Here is a 6,000-nt window from a genome sequence, read left to right as displayed (position 1 = left end):
CCACATATTCAACGATGACTTAGTGATCGAATGAACCATTCACATACGATACCAATTCCCTTTGTCACGCGATATTTTACTTGTCCGAGGTTTGATCATCGGTATCACTCTATACCTTGTTCAACCTCGTCTCCTGACAAGTACTATTTTCTCGTACCGTGGTATGTTGTCTCTTATGAACTTATTCATATGCTTGCAAGACATTAGACGACATTCCACCGAGAGGGCCCAGAGTATATCTATCCGTCATCGGGATGGACAAATCCCACTGTTGATCCATATGCCTCAACTCATTCTTTCTGGATACTTAATCCCACCTTTATAACCACCCATTTACGCAGTGGCGTTTGATGTAATCAAAGTACCTTTCCGGTATAAGTGATTTACATGATCTCATGGTCATAAGGACTAGGTAACTATGTATCGAAAGCTTATAGCAAATAACTTAATGACGTGATCTTATGCTACGCTTAATTGGGTGTGTCCATTACATCATTCATACAATGATATAACCTTGTTATTAATAACATCCAATGTTCATGATTATGAAACTAATCATCTATTAATCAACAAGCTAGTTAAGAGGCTTACTAGGGACTCATTGTTGTTTACATAACACACATGTATCAATGTTTCGGTTAATACAATTATAGCATGGTATATAAACATTTATCATAAACATAAAGATATATAATAACCACTTTTATTATTGCCTCTTGGGCATATCTCCAACAGTCTCCCACTTGCACTAGAGTCAATAATCTAGACTACATTGTAAGGTACCTAACACCCATGGCATTCTGGTGTTGGTCATGCTTTGCCCTAGGGAGAGCTTTAGTCACCGGATCTGCTACATTCAGATCAGTGTGTACTTTGCAAATCTTTACTTCTCCATCTTCGATGTACTCGCGAATCGAATGATAACGCAGCTTGATATGCTTCAGCCTCTTGTGTGACCTTGGTTCTTGAGCATTGGCGATGGCACCCTGATACGTCTCCGACGTATCGATAATTTCTTATGTTCCATGCCACATTATTGATGATATTTACATGTTTTATGCATACTTTATGTCATATTTATGCGTTTTCCGGATGTTGGGGGGATAACCCCCGGTATGCCAAAGGCATGCCAAACCGGATGGTTTGAGCCATTGAGATACCGGTTTAATGTTCTTGCCGGAAGCCTAGAAGGAATCCGGGAGAGCAAGGCTAAGCCGGTATCCCCAAAGGGGTATGCCGGGACCCGGTATAAAAGATACCGGAAAGGAGAGCACATCGGCGGGACTGGTCAAAGATTCTCTTCAGAGCAAGAAGACAAGGATGAGCTACGCCAAGTAACTTTATTCGAGCCACGGCGCCAAAGAGAGAGGTGACGGAGAAAGAAGCCGGGGACGTCGGCTTCTATGATAAAAGAAGGCCCCGGTGTCATCTATGATTAAAGTAGCTTTGTACGAGAGCCGATTAAAGTAGCTTTGTACAGTAACTCTGTAAAGTAGTTTGTCCAGTCAAAGATGCCATTAGGGTTTCTTGCAGTGTAAGCCACCCTCTCCCCTATATAAGGAGAGGGGGCAGCCCATCTTCACGGGCAAGTATGTACGCGTGTATGTAGGAAGGCAGAGCCTGTAACTTGTGTGAATCAATGAACATGGTGATCTAGAGGGAGTTCTTCCTTGTGTCTTTCTTCTTCAACTTCTGGCCTTGGCCAAGTTCTTGAGGAAACCATCCGGAATCTCTTCCCACCTGATCGCAAACCCTCCCCCGAATCCTCTTGCGTCCATTCGGCCCCAATCTAAGCCATCCTATGGCATCTGCTCGTTCACCACGACGACAGTTGGCGCCCACCGTGGGGCCTGAAGTGGCGCTTGATGGAGTTCACATTCGGGCGGGCGTTCTCGAGATCTCCGGCGAGCGTACGGTGTCCGCGTTGGTGCAGAGCATCTACGCCATGGACTTCATCAACGACAACGCGGGCTGCTTCGCCAACGGCGGCGTCTTCCCCAAGAACGGCCGCATCATCGAGTTCGGCAGCCATCGCGTCTACTTCGGCACCGTCCCCGTGCGCCAGCGCCTCTCGCCGGTGCTGGTGGCACCGGACCCGCCAAGATGGCTCTGTGCTGGCCGCGCCGCCGGCAGCGTCGAGGTAATGATGACCGGTGTGGCTGGTGCAGGAAAGGAGGTTGCGGCTGAAGGTGCCGGTCGCGCGGTTTCGACCCGTGCGGCTAAGCCACCGCTGGAGCGCGGCGCAGGCGCAGCGGGAGCATCATCCGCGCCACCGGAGACACCGCTCCAGGCGGCGATGAACGTCCTCGCCACCCCCATCGCGCAGAACATCGATCCGGCAGCGGCTCAGGCGGAGCTGGAGGCGCAGCGCCAGAAGATGCTGGAGAGCGGCAAGGACATCGTCAGGGCGCAGCGCGAGCTGAACCTAACCGTACGTGAGTATAACGCTGCCCATGGCTTTGCTTCTGTTAGCGCACATGCTGCTAGGATGCCGGAAAACCGGCTAAAAGCTCGCAACCTAGATCAAGATTTGCGCAAAGAGATTCTTACCGGCAAGAGCGCCTCTGCATCTGTTAGCATCGTGGAAAAGCCTAAGTATAGCAGCCCGGATAAAACTATAAAAGCTGCTAAGGCCGCTGTAGAGCTGTGCGAGTCGCTTTCCGGAGAGGCTTTGGTAAAGCAGCAAGAGCGTGTTAGAGAGCTGCTGGAAACCATTGAGCAGCAAAATGCTGAGCAGCTGGCTAAGCTGAACAAGGCCGCGGCCTCAAAATCCGCGCGTTCAACAAAGAATGCCGGTAGCAAATCCCATGGGCAGGCTTCGTCCCCCCATCCGGATAGAAGGAGAGAAAAAGAAGTGAATGCGCAGCAGATGACCGTGTACGATCCGGTTCTTGCCGGAAAGCAACAAGCCGGGCAACACGATGCCGGTAGAAAAAGCCAAGGGGCAGAGCGAGGCTATGCCAGAGGCTATGCCGGAAACAATCATGCCGGTAGATATGAGACCGGGCAAAACTATCGAGCTGCAAGGGCAGCGTACGAGGAGGAGGAAATAGATCCCCCAAGGTATCGGCAGGCAAGGGCCGCGGTACCGGAATGTCACGATGAAGCCGATTCCACGAAACCGGCAGCATACCGGAACCCATTGGGAGAACGCCTGGGAGAGAGATACTTACCGGAACGGGATGCGAGGCACCGTCTGGATAGAGTATACTTGTCAGAAATGATCGAGGAGGAAGGTCCTCCAGGTCCAAAGTGTTTTGGCCCAAGGATCATGAAAGAAAAACCACCAGTTCGCAACTTTATGTTGCCCCGTGACACAAAGACGTATGACGGCACCACGAAGCCGGAAGATTGGCTCGCGGATTACGTGACCGCGGTATACGTTGCAGGCGGTGGAGGAACCGTAGCAGGAGGAGGAAACCGGCGTTGGGCCGTGAGGATCATACCATCGTTTTTGGTTGGACCGGCAAGAATCTGGCTAAACAACTTGCCGGCAGGAAGCATAAATGGCTGGCTGGATTTTGAGGAGGCCTTTGTGAGCAATTTCAGCAGCACCTATCAGAGGCCAAACAGGCCGCAGCAACTTGCTCTGTGCGTGCAGCGCCCGAACGAAACAGACCGGGATTATCTAGCCCGGTGGAACACCACAAGGAACTCCTGTGAGGGGGTGATCGAGGCACAAGCCATTGCTTGGTTTAGCAGTGGATGCAGAAGAGGTTCACCGTTGTGGCAAAAGTTGCAGCGCAACATGCCGACAACGTTGGCGAGATGATACGTGTGGCGGATAGCTATGCGTTGGGAGACCCAACGCAACCGGCGGTCAACCGGAGCCGGAACAGCCGCGCCACGAACAACACCGGGACAACCGGAATAACAAAAGATGGGAATATTTTCCGGATCGAATTTACGGTCCGGAGCAAGTTTGGGCTGTGCAGGAAAACTTTGAGGCCAGCGACAGCCAGAGGCAAAAAACCGGATCGCAGCCATGGGCGGGTCCTAAGAAACAATGGGTGGAAAAGAAACCTTGGGTCCAGAAGAAGAACTGGCAAGAACCCGCAAAATACACCATGGAAGCTGCCATGGATCAACCTTGCCGGTGGCACACGCCGAATCCGGCACATCCGTCAAACCATCTGACAAAGGATTGTACCTGGACCAAGTACTTGATGCAAAAAGGAACAGTGAAAGATGCGCGGCCACCGCAAGACATGCCGCGGCAGCAACAACAGCTACCGCCACCACCACCACTTACCGGGCCAAACGCCTTACCGGTGCAGCCAAACCGGCAGCAGTACCAGCAAGTTAACCGGGTGGAGCAAAATGATAACCAGCCACCTCCACCGGCACCTTTAGGCCGGAATGTTTACGAAGATCCGCATCTGTGCTGTGTTGTCTTTGTCACTGAGCCAACAGACCGGCAAAGTGTACACCGGCGCTCCATGGAGGTCAATGCTTTGTGATGCCGGCAGTTCCCAAGTACATGATGTGGTCCAATCAGGAAATTACCTGGTCATCCAAGGATCACCCAAAGATCATGCCGAATCCGGGTGGATATGCTCTTGTTGTGGACCCGATCATGAAAGGGCCGCAAACTCGAGTGAAGTTCAGCAAGGTGCTGATAGACAATGGCGATAGCATCAACATCATGTACAAGCACACCATGCAAACGCTGGGCATAACAGAAAACATGCTTCAGCCAACGCGCACAACGTTCCATGGGATCGTCCCTGGCTTGTCCTGTGCCCCGATAGGAAAAGTTCGGGTGGACGTGGCATTTGGAGGACGTGACAATTGCCGGGTGGAAAATCTGGAGTTTGAGGTGGTGGATCTGGACAGTCCCTACCATGCATTGCTGGGGAGACCGGCGTTGGCTGCTTTCATGGCCACCACTCATACGGCTTACCTCAAGATGAAGATGCCGGCACCTCGTGGGCCATTGACTGTGGTGGGAAACTATAAGATCTCACTGGAAACTGCATCTGCCGGATCAAACCTAGCAGAATCGCTGGTGATCGCGGAGGAAAAGAAAAGAATGCCGACAGCTGTTGCGCTGGCTCAATCCTCACAAATGAGTTTGGCGGCAATGAGTGAAAACATGGGCACACCGGCATTCAAGCCAACCAATGAAACAAAGAACATTGTGCTGGATCCGGCTTACCCAGAGCGCACCGTTCGTATCGGCGCCGGCCTTGATCAAGCATAGGAAAGCGCGCTCGTCAGCTTCCTCCGTGAGAATCGGAATATCTTTGCACTGGTCAGCGATGATTTGGTAGGTGTTCCGAGGGAGCTGGCTGAGCACTCTCTAAACGTCCGGAAAGATGCCAAGCCGGTGCGGCAACCACTGCGTCGGTTCGCTGAAGACAGAAGAAAGATCATAGGAGAAGAAGTAACCAAGCTGCTTGTTGCCGGATTCATTGTGGAGGTCACGCACACAGAGTGGCTGGCCAATCCGGTAATGGTTGAAAAGAAGAAAGATGAGAACCTGGAGGCAAAAGCTCCGAAGGTGTGGCGCATGTGCATCGACTACACCAACTTGAACAAGGCTTGCCCAAGAGATCCTTTTCCTTTGCCACGAATCGATCAAGTGATTGATTCAACTGCTGGGTGTGAGTTGTTGTCCTTCCTGGATGCCTATTCCGGTTTCCACCAAATTCCCTTAAAAAGGAAGATCAAATAAAAACTGCGTTCATTACCCCGCACGGGGCTTATTGCTATGTCACTATGCCTTTTGGGTTGCGCAACGCTGGTGCAACGTACCACTGTATGCAAAAATGCTTGTTTGATCAAATTGGAAAAAATGTGCAAGTCTATGTGGATGACATCGTGATAAAAACTAAGGTAAAAAACACTTTAATCGATGACATCCGGCAAACATTCGATAACCTAAGGCGGTTCCGGATGAAACTCAATCCGGCAAAATGTACCTTTGGTGTCCCCGCCGGCAAGCTGCTCGGTTTCCTGGTTTCAAGCCGGGGCATAGAGGTTAATCCGGTAAAGATC

The sequence above is a fragment of the Lolium perenne genome, chromosome 5 (assembly GCF_019359855.2).
Source record: "Lolium perenne isolate Kyuss_39 chromosome 5, Kyuss_2.0, whole genome shotgun sequence".
Taxonomy (NCBI): Eukaryota; Viridiplantae; Streptophyta; class Magnoliopsida; order Poales; family Poaceae; genus Lolium; species Lolium perenne.
The sequence above is the reverse complement of the archived record's forward strand: the minus strand, read 5'-3'. Positions refer to the sequence as shown.